Source organism: Petaurus breviceps, unplaced genomic scaffold (assembly GCF_028583685.1).
Source record: "Petaurus breviceps papuanus isolate PSGF00001 unplaced genomic scaffold, PetGlider_PUasm1.0 80, whole genome shotgun sequence".
NCBI lineage: Eukaryota > Metazoa > Chordata > Mammalia > Diprotodontia > Petauridae > Petaurus > Petaurus breviceps.
This window is the reverse complement of record NW_027186540.1, coordinates 15,556,506-15,571,818: the sequence shown is the minus strand read 5'-3', so window position 1 is coordinate 15,571,818 and position 15,313 is coordinate 15,556,506. Positions and strand designations below refer to the sequence as shown.

General features: G+C 35.4%; 1 long non-coding RNA gene across 1 annotated transcript in view; it reads right to left on the bottom strand.

Moving 5' to 3' along the window:
- Positions 1-676: 676 nt before the first annotated feature.
- The window catches only part of LOC138175950 (uncharacterized), a 69,627-nt gene continuing 54,990 nt past the window's right edge, over positions 677-15,313 (bottom strand). The window contains exon 4 of the long non-coding RNA XR_011172134.1: positions 677-1,393. This is a non-coding gene — a long non-coding RNA (uncharacterized lncRNA). The remainder of the gene's footprint in view (positions 1,394-15,313) is intronic.

Genomic DNA, 15,313 nt, shown 5'->3' with positions numbered 1-15,313 from the left:
GCATGGTGGCCCAAACACAAATTGGAAAATACAAATTAAGGGTGGGTTTATATAATACTTTGCATTTCTGCAAAAAGTTATTACAAACTACTTGTTCAATATTGATTAGACCTTATTAAAGAATCAAAACCGCACTGTTAATTTGGAATCTGTTTACCTATAAAATTCATTTACCTTACCTGCGTCTGAGATGACTGATTGCCTTTGTTACTCATTTTTCCTTTTCTATTTTCTCATTCCTTGCACTTTTCAAAGGGTATAGGAATAGAAGGAGGCAAGGGCATAGTCATTACAAACATATATTACAAACATAACATATAAGATAAAATATTGTCAAATTCACACTACATTGCTTTGGCTCCAAATCTAAAATGTGCACATTATGCCATCCAAGGAGTGTAGATTTTGAATGTTCTACTGAAATAGAATTACCAAAAGAATTTATTTCCAGCCATCTGCTAAGGAAACATACCATTTTTTAATGCATATGACATACTTTATGCTTGGTGTTATCTTCACAACCTCAAGAAAATCAGAAAGGTATTAAAATAGTGCTTATACATTTGTCTTAGGGGGCAGAATTTTCCTTTACTTGCATTTTCCTTTTCCTTATGTATATGAAGGTTCATTTTGTGTATAAAATTGTACAGAAACATAACCAGTAATTTAGGAGATAAACATACCTGTTTATTGTCTAATATCATTTCACTTAGCACAGAGGTTCTTAACCTGTTTTTGTGTGTATGTTACACTTTGGCAATATAGTGAAACTTAAGGTTGTAAGTCCTTCTCAGACTTATTTTAAATGTTTTTAAGTGCATAAAATAATTGTTATTTGTTTGTCCTTCATTTTCAAAGAAGACCAATAGCATCTCAGGTTAATGTCTTGACTCATGGGTAAATGGAATTTAAGTGAGGCTGAATTACAGAAATTTGTCACCTTCACTCTCTCTTTCAGAGTCACTGAAGTCCAGTGGCAAGACAGAAGTTAAGCTGACTGTTGAAGGCCTGCGATGTAGTAGATGATCTTGGAATCTTTAATATTCTGACCAAGCTCTGAGCACTCCACAGAGAATGCTTCAGGCACCTTCATGGTCACTGGAACAGATCATCCTCCTCCACCCATGCCACCAGGAGAATCACATGCTTGGAGTAGAAACCCCCTTAACTCACCAATGGGTTTAACACCTCACCATTACTCTCAAACTGATTTAGCTCAGAGCAACTACTAAGCTGGTTTACTGGGTGTGGCCACTGTGCTTGGAGCTGCAGTTTCTTGGAGCCATAGATGAGAGTTGAGTACCGGGTAGACAGACACCAATGGTAGATGAATATCCCTGAAATGGGCATGGCCTCACAGAGGTCCTAGTCCTTCTTGAACACCCCATAAGCCCTACAAAATAATGAATAATAAAACAATTATATAAGATTCAAAAGGAGGGTAATTAAATTGAAGTATAGTCTATCAAATGAATATATCAAATGAAATATTTGTTTAATAAACATACTTAGAAAAGTGCTTGGCACATTGTAGACACTATATAAATGTTTATTCATATCCATTTCCCTTCTTTAACTATCTGCCTAGAAATTTATTCTGCTCAAGCTCTTGGGGTCAGAACTGAGACCAAATGGGTAGAAATTATAGGGAAAGAGATTTTGGGTCAGTGTAAGGTAGAACTTTGTAACAATAAGAATTGTTAAAAAAAAAAAAAGGAAATGACCTTGCTTTGGGAAAGAGTAAATTATCCATTCTTGGTGATCTTTAAGTGGAGCTTGGTTAACCACTTACAAGGGATATTTGACTGTTGAAGTAATTCGTTCATGCTTCAGATTAGTATGGTATTGTAATAACTGTTTCCTTCCAATTCTATATGATCCTAACATAACTGATATCCCTATTCTATCCAAGATTTATCTGGGACAATTTTGAGGGAAGGGGCTTGCCCTATGGGATGGCAGAAGCAGTGGCAAATCTTAGGCTAGCTGGTTTTGAATTCAAGTATTTTAAAATAAACCAAAGTTTTTCAGTTGTCATTAAATTTTCTTTTCACTAAGACTCTTACCACAGGCAAAACACAATTAAAATCAGGAAAGTAGAAAAGGGAATTAATTAATTTTGTTAACTGGCATTTCCTTAAGAAAGCAAAGGCTTTTATGAAAATTTTGCTGCAAGATTTTGAGGGCATTTTAGGTCCTGGCTAGGTAGTTTATATTGAATCTACATGTATGGTTTGTTGAGACAAGGCCCATAATTCTAATGAGAGTCACATTGTAAGGCTATTTTTAAAAGGAACCATCATTTTAGCACCAACTGGATTTTTTTCTGGCTACACTGGCTCCATCATTAACAAAGGAAGCTCTTGGTTGGGAATTTCCTTTGCCAGTGTAGATTTGTACCTTCTCTGAAATTTGTAGTGTTATAGATTTGCCTGAGGCAATGGAAAATTCAATTATCTGGCAAAGGTTACACAATATGTGTTAGAAATAAATGTGTGTCTCTTCAAGTGGAATATTGTTCTCTTCTTCCAATGCTTTGATGAGTCTCAGTGACTTGAGTTCTGTTTTCTCTGTATCTCTTTATTCTATGTGATTCTTATCTGTGACTTCCCTAATGTTGAAGGAGGTGAGGAGGGCAATTTTCTTGTTAGTCTTTTAAAATTTCATGAGTAAAAAAAATTAATGAGTAACTCAGGTAATCTTTCTCCCTTGCTCTTACTATATGACTGGTCCATCTCTTTTTCTAGATATAAGTTTCATTGTTCAGATCTTTGAGATCACTTTTGGGCACACATCATTCTTGTGCTTGCTATGGCAATTTACAATTCACCAAATGATCTTGCATTTTTGAAGTCATGGTTTATCAATGATTGGCTTGATCTCCCCTTGGCATTCTGAGATTGTCTCATTCTAAAAAGGGGAGTGGTATTTGAGGTGATGGCAATAGCATTCTGAGTTCCTCAAAGAGTTTCTTCAGTTTTCAGCCTCAGTTTAAATACACACTGGCTTTGTGAAGCTGTCCCTGTGCCAGCTCCATGGCTCTCCCTTCTGCTGCCTGTATGATTTTCCATGGAAATAGCTCCCACTGACAGGAGGCAGACAACAAACTACTTGGATGAGACTTGCATTGCTATGGCCCCTGTTGACATGCCCTATCAATTCCCAAGGCTAATGGAAATCTTCACAATATCAGGAGTTGGGGGCATGTAATGAATTATATTGGTATTTTATGCTCCTATAATATATACTATCTCAACTAAGTAAATCTCTTTACTATTTCCATCACATTATATTCTTTTTCTTTTATGCTTTGGCTTATAATCAATGAATCCATACATTTATTGAATTCTGTGACAAAGTAGCACAGTAAAATAGATAGAAAGCTGGCCTACAGCCAGAAATATGTCGTGTGAAGTCCCAAACATACTGATAGTGACCCTGGTCACAACGTACTCTAAAACTGCAAGATGCAGAGAAGATGCTATGGAGTTTCAATTGACTGAGGGAGCTTCACTTATATCAGTAAAATCACAGGCTCCTACCCTACCATGGTTTCTATCTCACTATGTGCTACTAGGTGCTACATTACTAACCGGGGCTACAAATACAAAGTGAGACAATCCATGTTCTTAGGGATCACACATTCTCCTGAAGGGACATAGAATATTCACAAATAAGTAAATTGAAGATACATAAAATAAATTACAAAAATATTTGGAAGGATAGTCATTAATAATTGGGACAATCAGTAAAGACCCTCTGAAAGAAAGTAGTTCTTAACCTAGGCCTTGTGTAGACCTAGAAGTTCCAAGAGAACAAAGTGAGGAAGGAAAACATTCCAGTGATTAGGAGGAAACAGCATGTACACTTGCAGAGTCCAACACTGGAATGCCTGTTATCTTCAAAAGCAAGTAGGTCCATTGGGTTGTATAAAGCTAAGTATACATAGGGCCTAAACTTACGTTCATGGTATGGAAATATTCAGTTGATGATATAGATAATAATTAGAAAAGAACAAAATTAACAATTATAACTTTTTTTCTAAATCCATTCAGCAAGAATTTATGGCTTCAGCTCACCAGGTCCCTACCCATGTAATACATTCACATCAATAACAGTAATAGCCTGTAGAAAGAAGTAATTCGTCAAATCATCAGAGCAGCCTTCTGTTCTAAATAAAGATTGACCAAAATTCATGTAGCCTATCCCCATTCCTCATTCCTGGTCCCCAAGATTAAGGCTTATGCCTTTATCATTTAGCTTGATTAGCTCCTGAAAGCCCAAGGCCTCTGTATAACAAACACTGCTTAAGAAATTTCACTCCTTAGTCTCATTTCTCTCATTGCTATCCCAGGACTGAGGCAACATTTGATACATAACATAAAACAACCCAGAACTTAGGTCTGAGTAAAATCAAATAAAACACTCAAGGAAAACTGTACAAAGGGCACATTTCCAACAAAGGAATTTTTCAAAAGCAATCATATCCAAAACCACAATCACCTACCAAAGTGAGAACAAGACTAGAAGATAGCAAGCAGGGACAAAAAAAATAGGCCACTAGAGCCAGAAGGCCTCAAAAAATATATATACTATCCAAAGCAATGAGGGAAAAAAAACATATCTAGTTACAGAAGCTAAGGATTTATAAGGAACTTTATGACTGGCCTAAGAGGATACCTTCCCCACTTTTGCTCTATAATTCAATTCATATTTTGGTTTCCTTGACTATCACTATTTCTTTACAGCAATATAACTTTACTGGGAAATCTACCTCAGGCATGTGAAACCACACCCTTGGACACAGAGTGTAATGATTCACATTTCTCCCTGGTACCATTGCCCCTATGACTGATGCTTGGAATTAATATGGAATTTTCTTATCTTCCCCTTTTCTGACCTCTCTCTATTGCCAAGATCCCCTTGGACCAATCAAGGAGAAAGGTAAACATGAGATTGGATGAGAACATCCTGGAACAAAAACTGGCCTCTGAGGTCTCTTCTAACTGTAAATCTGGGATCAATCAATCTTTAACTTGGGTAATTCAACTTAATGGTGATCTACAAACATTATTAGCATGACTGTTAGTGAACAATAGCAAATAACACTATAATGTTGTTCTAGTTCACTGCATATAGACAGAGCTCAGGAATCTGAAAAAATATGCAGTATAAAGAGAACTAATTTGGGTGAAATATACTTACTTAATAGTGTATATAGTCAACCTTTTTCTTTTTTTCCCCTTCTAATAGTGTTCACTGTAGTTTTTGGAATGAGGTCAAGAACATCACTCAACTACGTTCCCAGTCCTTTAATGTACCACTTAATGACAATGTTTTCCTTCTTTTCTTTATTTTTCTTTAAGGACTGAACATGGCACCACATAACATCAACTTGGATGGCTATGGAATTTTCCTCTCTTATATATCTTCTCTTCCTCTCAACTTACAACACGAAAATCAAAATAATCTTCTAACCAGAGTATTTTATTCACTTTATAAATAATTTTAGACTTTTATTCCCCACTACATAGTCAGGGAAGATGACATTCACAGGTACCAAGGTGGTAGTAATGATATTAACTGTCATTTCTATAGTGTTTTACAGTTTAAAAGGAATTTCTTCATAATTCTTGTCTAAGATAGGTAATGAAATATTATGGAACAGCTAAGTGGCACAGTGGAAAGAGGCCAGGCCTGGAGTCAGGATCATTTTTGTGAGGTCAAATCAGTCTCAGACATTTACTATTTGTGTGACCTTGGGCAAGTCACTGAACCCTGTTTGCCTCAGTTTCCTCATCTGTAAAATGAGCTGGAGAAGGAAATGGCAAATCAATTTAGTATTTTTGCCAAGAAAACCACAAAAGGGAGTCACAGAGAGTCAGATATGGCTTTAAAATGACTAAACAAATACAATAAAATATCCTTATTTTACAGACAAGGAAACTAAGGCTTAGAGGGAAAAAAGTGATTTTGATCCAGAAAAACAGCTCATATCAAAGCTCAAATTTGAAACCAGGACTCTTGGCTCTAAATATAATGGTATCAACTATAGCATACAATCTTTCTATCTCTCGATTTATATTCTACTTTTTATAATTATTATTGATTATAAATGTTCTAGAAAAAAATCAGAAATATATATCTAGAACTCAAAGGGGCTTTATTTATTTTTTTTAAAGCAATCAGGGTTAAGTAACTTGCTCAAGGTTACACAGCCAGTTATTTCTGGGTGTGGTGCTAAGCATCTGAGCCCGGATTTGATCCCCAGGTCATCCCAACACTGGAGTCAGTGCTCTTACTCGCTGCGCTACCTGCCCGCCCCTCAAAGGGACTTTAGATATCATCTACTTCACTGTCTTATTTTACAAATGATGAAACTGAGGGAGGTAAAATTACTTTATCAGTGTCGCATAGGTAACAAGCTGGGGTTCAGTCATTTCCTATTATTATAAGCTCAGTGTGAAAGCACAGCAGATAGAATGCTAGACCTATAGTCCCAAAGTCCTGAGTTCAAAAATGCCTTCAGACAGTGTAACAGCAAGCACCCTAGCACACCCAGAATGGCTTGTAGCACAGGTCCTTTTGATCTGCTTTATGAAGGAAATACAGCTTTAATGCGGTTAACAATCCTACTTTAATTACAGAGAAAGAAGTGAGTATAGAAAATTAGCACAAAGACCAACAGACAGGGCTCCAGTGGTCTGAATATAGCAATATTGCTATATATTTTATATATCACTGGAGTGAGGAAACACATACATCTGAGTAGTCAGGGGGCTCTGAACAAATCACTACTCAGAGTCTCGACCAGGAAGTCAAAAGATCCTTCTTATGAGCAAACCCCCAAAGCAAAATACTAACCTCCCAGAATACATAGCAAAGACTTGGCATCTGATTGGTTGAGGGTCAAGGAGCTTGAGAACCCACATGCCCCAGCATTTAATTGGAAACTCCCAGTAACCCAATTAGCTCTGGGCCAGGGCTCTATGTGCCTATTAATGGGCAGAGAATATCTTCAAATTCCCTTAACATTACTGATACTTACTGGAGAAGGAAATGGCAAGCTACCCCAGTATCTTTGCTAAGAATGACCCTAAAAGGGGTCAGAAAGATTCGTACATGACTGAGTAATATCACCACATCAGTAAATATTAGAAAAGGGAGGAACCTCTTAGAAATATAATAGGAATGTCAGATTGAGTAATGTAACTGAGATCAGTGGTTGGGAATGATCTTTTCATTCCTGTCTCTGCACTATTTTACCTTCTAGTTAAAGAAAGTAGGTCTGATTAGTGGAGAGAATTCATGAGCCATCTAAGTAACTAATAAGGACATTACCATAAAATTATGGGACTTCAGAAAAAGTAAGAGGTTGGCTAAGTGGTGCAGTGAATAGAGGTCCTGGAGTCAGGAGGACCTGAGTTCAAATTCAGCCTCAGACACTTAACACACTAGCTGTGTTACCTTGGGCAAGTCCCTTAACCCCAACTGACCTGCCTTCTCCCCTCCAAAAAGCAAAAAAAAGAAAAAAAGGTAAGCAAGGGTAGTAGAGTCACATGAAAGGAGGCCTAAGAAAGAGCTAGAAGAATATAAGTTTATGAAATAAGTAGGGACTATAAGAAATTAAAAGAGATGGAAGCTAGAAGCTATCCAGGTTAAGATAAGATATCTTAGGGACAATAGGAAATAAACCAGCCTTTTATAAATATAGAGTGAAATGTGCCAAATAAAAGTAAAAATTTTTAATAATATAAAAGTCAAAAATAGAGAAGAAGATGGAGGAAAAGAAAGTCAAGGACCAGGTTCATCTTTCTTTTTTTTAGTACCAAATAAACCAAGATGAGATTCATGCATATGAAAACTTTTTTTTTTACTGAACTGTCTGAAAAAGAAATAAGGAATTTCTCTTGATTTTATTTTAGGTTTCTAAGAAAAAAAAGTTTATTTATTTCTGTGAACCTGTTCCAACACACTTATCCCCAATTTGTACTATGAATGGCCTCTAATCTTTTCATTGTTGCAGAGGAAACAAAATTGTTCCTAAACAACCTCAAAGAAAATCAGAGATTTTTTAAATTCCTGTCACTTTTAACCTACCTTCTAAAGGAATGTTCAACAATATTTTACAGATTCCTGCAATTCCATCCTGTAGATGCCATCACTGGGATAATTAGTCTGAAAGCAGTGAGTGTCATTGAGCTTAAAAAAGTATGATACTTTACTAATGATGTTTCAATATTTAGTTGTTACTAAAATCTTTCTTTACTTTCTTGGAGCATGGTTTTCATTCCTTTGGCCTAATTTTATAATACCCTGGGCTCTAAGACCTGTCCTAATTGTATGCCTTGCTTACAGATATATTATTCCTATAATATAACTGTTGAATTCTTTTTCATCACTCACAGAATTGACATATAGGTATAGCACAACCAATAGATGAACTATTTTCAGTTACATTATTGTTGGTAACTTTCCTTGAAAGTTTATATGAAGTTAGAGATACTTTCATTTGAACCATAATACCTAGAAGCTAATATGTTTCTAATATTGCAGAATAGATAGCTCCATAAGTGTGTGTGTGTGTGTGTGTGTGTGTTGTTTATCCTTCATCCTTGAAGAAGACATGACATTGGGGAGATGATGCCATGACATGTAAGTGAATTAGATTTAAGTGAGGAAGTTCTGTGCAAAGTCACCAGCTTCACTATCTCCTTCACAATCATCTGGGTCCAATGGTGAGATATAGATCAGCACAACTGGAGATGACCTTGGATATAGTAGGAGACTTTGGCCTTTTTAAGCTAACCTTTAACAGGTCTCAGTTTGACTGAGGCAAAACCTATTCAGTGATTAAGGCTAGGTAAGAAAAAAGGCAGAGAAGGGCCTCTTAACCTAGTCAAAAATCAATCTGGTAGGGTAAGACCCTCAGGATTTCTGGTAAAAACAGAAACAATTGCTATTTACATTCACTCTGAGTCAATTAGGGCCCAAACAGTCACCAAGTGGGACTTGACCTCAGATCTATTGTTGACCAGTCAATGAGTGTGATTTGGGTTTAAAGCTGGGGAGGGAAGGGGAGATAAAAAAAAAAAAAGAAAAGAGGTATGTTGACCAACTGACCAGTTCCACTTGGGTCCCCAGTGGGGCAGCTCCTCTTTCTACTCTTGACGAGGATCATGATATCAGGACTTTTAGGAGAACTGGATTTAAGTGAGGGAGGGTTGTGCAAAGTCACCAGCATGACTTTCTTCTCCAAAGTCATCTGGGTCCAGTGGCAAGATATAGATCAGGATGACTGGAGATGGTCCTCGTGTGTGTGTGTGTGTGTGTGTGTGTGTGTGTGTGTGTGTGTGTACAGATAGGCGATTTATAAATCAATTTATCATCCATTACTTATCTCTTCTATGAACCTTGAACTTTCTCACTTGACAATACTACTTGAACTTTCTTTTTATAATAAAATAGAATTTTACTAGTCTAAAACTTAAATGTGCATCAGGTACACATATTTGAATACTCCCTTCCAGTTGCAATGCTATTGACACAGATATTTCAGGACTATCAATATTTTCAGTTGCAAATGATATAGATATGTCAAGTGAATTTGACTATGGATCTTAGGCGAGTATGTGGACAAACTACTGCATTTTAAGTAAATCACTGCCATAAATTTGGTGATTTTATTTGATCAAAGATGACTTTCAGTCACAATCAAATCTCTTTGTTTAGTAAAGTACTCACACTCAAGTACATCGGGGACCCTAGTATGGCAGTGCACTTTGTCATGCCTAGATACAGAGTTTAAAAGAATAAAAGTCAATCACAAAACCAAGTTGCTTCTTTCTCCCTTTAATGAATACTGGTGATAAAGTTCTTACCCATTTAATTGTTGTGCTATTGCTTATTTGAAAGTCAACAATTATTAACCAGAAAAAGTTAAATAAGGAAAATGAAACCTGGTGATGAAAAAATAAAATTGCTAATAATAATGGCATGGCCAGTAAACATGGGTTTTTGGGGGGTCATTTCAGTTATCCTGGCTTAACGTCTATGTTAATCTTATGACACTCACTAGAGCTGAAGTTAATAATGCTTTAAAGCATGGTTTTAATAATTGTGAAACTAAAAATAGTTTGAGCTACAGAGATGAAAGCTATATTATAATCAAGCAATGATTTGATTAGCATGCTAACTTAGTGGGCAGGGAACAAATCTAATTCTGTATTCTGTGTGGCATATACATATATTATATATATTTTATTTATTGAGAATAATGAATACTTGCCATATTATGTGACATTTTTCCATTTGTTTTTAATACAAATGGAAAGCAAGGTTTTGCTAATAGAAATAAAATAGTTTGAAATAAGACATCCTGATAGTTTATTTCTGCCACCAAAATTTTATTTTAACTTTTAAACTTATTCTTTTTGATACATTTCATCAACTGAAGCAATGTACATATAAGAGATTTGACATATGACATTAGATATTTGCAAAACAATATTCGAATAATATTCTTTGTTGTTTTGTTGTTTTACCAAGTACCAAGCAGAACACGGAAATAGCATTTAAATAGGGACCAATTTGGGAAATCAGCAAATTATGAGGAAGGATTATCTGTACACCAAAGAGACTTAATTAAATATTCTATGTGGTCTACATTGGGTGATTCTAGAAATCCACTGAGAGTTGTCACATTTGGATACAGACTTTGTGTTTCCTTTTTTTTTTTTAAATAAATTTTCAGTGATACATATTTGTCTCCATCACCTAGATTTCCCCAATACTTGTCCCTTCCTCCTCCTAGGGAACTATCTCATATCAAAGAAACTTTTTAAGTAGGAAAAAAATCACAAATACTGATAAAATTTTTAAAAATCTGATGTTATATGCTATATTTCATGCTCGTGGTACCTGACTTCTCTAAAAGGAAATGAGGTTAGGATACTCTCATACATCTTATTTAAGGTTAAGCTTATTCTTCATCACAGAGGCAGCTAAACGGTTCCAGTCAATAGAGTACTGAACCTGGAGTAAGGAAGACCTGAGTTCAAATTTAGCATCTTTAACTCTGCTCTAGTCACTTAACTTTTGTCTGCCTCAGTTTTCTCAACTTTAAAATGAGGATAATGGTAGCAGCTACCTCACAGGGTCTTTAACTAAGAATGCTTTCTGCCAGACTGCTTAATAGTTTTCCTGACACATCATTTCAAGTAGGGAGATCATGGTGATATAAATTTTTATGTTATTGACTTCCATTGTGTGATTTATTCTTGTTTACATAGTTCCACTGATCTACTTTTCTAATTTTTTAAATTAAGTATCAAAAAGTTTCAATGACTGATACTTTACAATAGAGTTTTGAACCTAGAAATATGGTTTTTCCCTTCATTTCTAGCTTTTTTCATGATTTTCTTTGATAATATAGATCATTCGTTCTTCCAAAAGAATTATTATTTTGCAATGTTTATAAATAATTCCTTAATTAGTGTGATTGTTATACTATTAACTTTTGGTTTTTTATTATATTTGCATGGCCTTGCCATCAGTATTGAATATTCCTCTAGCTTTTAAAGTTGTTTTTGATTTCTTTAAAGAGTGATTTGTAATTTAATAGATAGAAAGTAGAATGTGGGGCAGCTAAGTGGCACAGTGAATAGAGCACTGGCCTTGGAATCAGGAGGACCTGAATTCAAATCTGGCCTCAGACACTTGACATTTGACTAACTGTGTGACTTTGGGCAAGTCACTTAACCCATATTATCTTGCCTTCCCCCCTCAAAAAAAAATGTGGAATGTACTTTGTGAGATTGCTACCTAGGTATTTTACTCATTTTGAACTTATTTTTAATGGTAATTTCTTTTCTATTAATGCTTTCTGGGTTTTGTTATTATTATATTTAAATGTGGTTGTTTTGTGGGGGATCATAGGTAGTGTTTCCAGTTAGCAAGAGGTCAAATGTCTACATTACTCAAAAAAGTGAGAATGGAAGAAATTTAGAACTAGAATGGAACGAAGAAAAACATTTCATTCAGGCCTTTCAATTTAGAGATGTGAATATGAAGTAGTAGAGCCCTTTAAATGTGTGTAATAAAAAGGAAAACAAGATTTCAGTCTAGGTCTTCTGACTCCAAATCTGATATTCTTTAAGATTTTGTTGGTACAGTTCACAATGGTTTGGAACCACTGCTAACTTCCAAACCCACATATTTTATCTTACAATTTTGTGAGTGCATTATTAAATAGATGTTGAAGACCCTTCTCTGGCAAGCACACTAAGGGACTGTTGGTTGAACTTTAAAATACCCCAAAGATTTTGGAAGTTTGGAATTATGCTAAGGAAAAAATAATGAATAAACTATTCATTGTCTTTGACCCAGACACCCCAATGTACAATGTAAAGCATATACATCAAAGACGTCAGAGATAGAAAGAAATGTTCTACATGAAGAAAAATTTTTATAATAAGACTTTTGTGGTAGCAAAGAACTAGAAAAAATAGATGACTATCAATTGGGGAATGACTAAGTAAATAAAGGTATGGAAATGCAAAGGGCAGCTTGGTGGTGCAGGGGATGCAACACTGGGTTTAGAACCAGGAAGACTCTTCAAAAAGTCAAATCTGGCCTCAGAAACTAACTAGATGTGTGTTCCTAAGCAAACCACTTAAAATTGTTTGCCTCAGTTTCTCATTTGTAAAATTATCTAGAAAAAGAAATGGCAACCCACTCCAAGAAAACCCCAAAATAGAGTCACAAAGAAGAGGGCATGATGGAAATGACTCCATAACAAAAAAGTACGGGAATGCAGTGAAATATTAATGTATCACAAGAAGTTCCAAATATGAAGAATTATGAATTGTTGCTGAGTGAAACAAACATATACATAACGTTATACATTATACACAATGACCACAGCAGGAACAAACAGCAGCAAAAAGGAAAGATACTGAATGCTATATAATTACCAAGCTTGATACTAGAGAAGATTTTGTTTTTAATTTGGAGTGGGGAAAGTCAAGGCAATTGGGGTTAAGTGACTTGCCCAAGGTCACAGAACTAGTATGTGTCAAGTGTCTGAGGCAAGATTTGAACTCAGGTCCTCCTGACTCCAGGGCTGGTGCTCTATTCACTTCACCATCTAGCTGCCCCAGAATTTTTTTTAATGTCTCCCTTAAGAGTTTGGGAAATATGGATATGGATCACTGCAATATAATTTCAGACATTGTTGATGTGTTGGTTGCTTCTCCTAAACTGGTCTTTTTCTCTTTTTCATTCTTTGTTACAAGGGACAATAAAATGAAAAATAAGTAAGGAGTGATACATTTGGAAATTAAGGTGATAAAAATCTTGAAAATATTTTTTTTAAAGGGAAGGGCTCTAGAATTATTTATCTCAAAATTATTTCATTTTCTAGTTACTGATTCAAATGCTCCCTCTTCTGGTAGATAGGTTTGTTGAGAGCAATGTTATATCAGTATTAAATCTAATATTTAAAAAAAAAACAGAAAAACGTATACCAAAGTTCTTCTTCATATAGGAAAGACATATGATTCAACCCAAAAAATGTTTTATGTGATTTGACACGAACTAATAAAGATCAATAGAAAATTCATCCAATGGAAATACTGAACAAGTCCACCACAGTGAGCAAAATATCACAAGAGCAACTTGGATTATGGCAAATATAAGATCTGTGGTCTACAAAATGTTGGTGCCAAAGTTGTACAAGAAAAATAATTAGAATGTACAATTCACAATTGTTGTGTGCTCTAAGATTTTATTTTTTCTTTAGATTTTTAAAAAGAATCTTTTTTTAATAGAGATGTTTAGGTCATGGGTTATAAATCTAGATATTTGATAATTATATTTCAGCATTACTGTTTCCTTCTTAATACTAAATATTTTATTTTATGCCATTACCAACATTATTCTGAGAAAGGCTTCACTATACTACTGAGGGAGTCCATGACATACACAAAAAGATTAAGAACCTTTGGTTTAGGTAGAAAGAGGAGAAAGAGGAGGAGGAGGAAGAGAAGCAGGTATAATGCAGGAAGTGGGCCACATTCAACTTTAGTTTTCCATGTTAGGATAGGTCCTAGGAAAATGTCAAAACAAAACAAATCACTTTTTTTTATTTCTACCAGTGATTCTAGTTTTAGAGTTTAAAAGAAGCCACCTCAGCCTATATATCAGATTCCCTGTTTCCCTGGAAAGTAATAATGTCACTTTTCTTTAATGACACTACACATTGAGGATTATGACTGTATACACTGCCTCTCATGACACTACAGAAATTTTAGGAGGACATTTTAAGCAAAATCCTTTTTTTTATTGGATCCAGATGTGAGAACAGAAACAATATAGTCAAATTCTCCATAAATATGTGTTATTATGTGATTCTAATCATTATAATCTTTCCATTTATTTTAGGACTCTACAATTGTTTTTGAATTTGTTTAAATTCTCAGGACTATCAAAAGCTAACATTGCTTTCTTCCTGAGATATTAAAAATACATCGTTTTAAGAGGAAGAGAAGAGAAACAAAATTTACCACCACATTTTGAAGGAAGTTTTGAGGAGGAAGAATGGGGGAGATTAGGTTGTATAGTATACCAGAAAGTCTTTCCTTTTAGCAAAGGGAGTGCTTTAACCTCCGAGTCATGGGGAGGAAAAGTCTGGTTGTAAATAATTGCAATTTAATATAGGTTATGGGTGACAGAAAAGGATACTTTACATGGTTTAAGAGTTTTCTGACTCATAGAATTTACTATATTTATATTTAGAAATGATAGATATACAAAAGTCTTTCCTTAAAAAGAAGTATAAAGAACTAAATTGAAGGAATTTTAAAAGGTATCTACTTCACATCTCTCTCTCTGTGTCTGTCTGTCTCTCTCTCTCCCTGTCTCTCTGTCTCTGTCTCTCTGTCTCTCTGTCTCTCTCTCTCTCTGTCTCTCTCTCTGTCTCTCTCTCTGTCTCTCTCTCTGTCTCTCTGTCTCTCTCTCTCTCTCTCTCTCTCTCTCTCTCTGTCTCTCTCTCTCTGTCTCTCTCTCTGTCTCTCTGTCTCTCTCTCTCTCTCTTGTATTGGGTCAGATAGGTAGTGCAGTGAATAGAGCACTGACTCTGGAGTCAGGAGGACCTGGGTTCAAATTCAGCCTCAGACACTTGACACACTTACTAATTGTGTGACCTTGGGCAAGTAACTTAACCCCAATTGCCTTGCCTTCCCCCCTCCAAAAAAAGAAGGTATTGTAACTATCAGATGTGGTTGTTCCTGGTTCTTAGAAAATAACAATAATG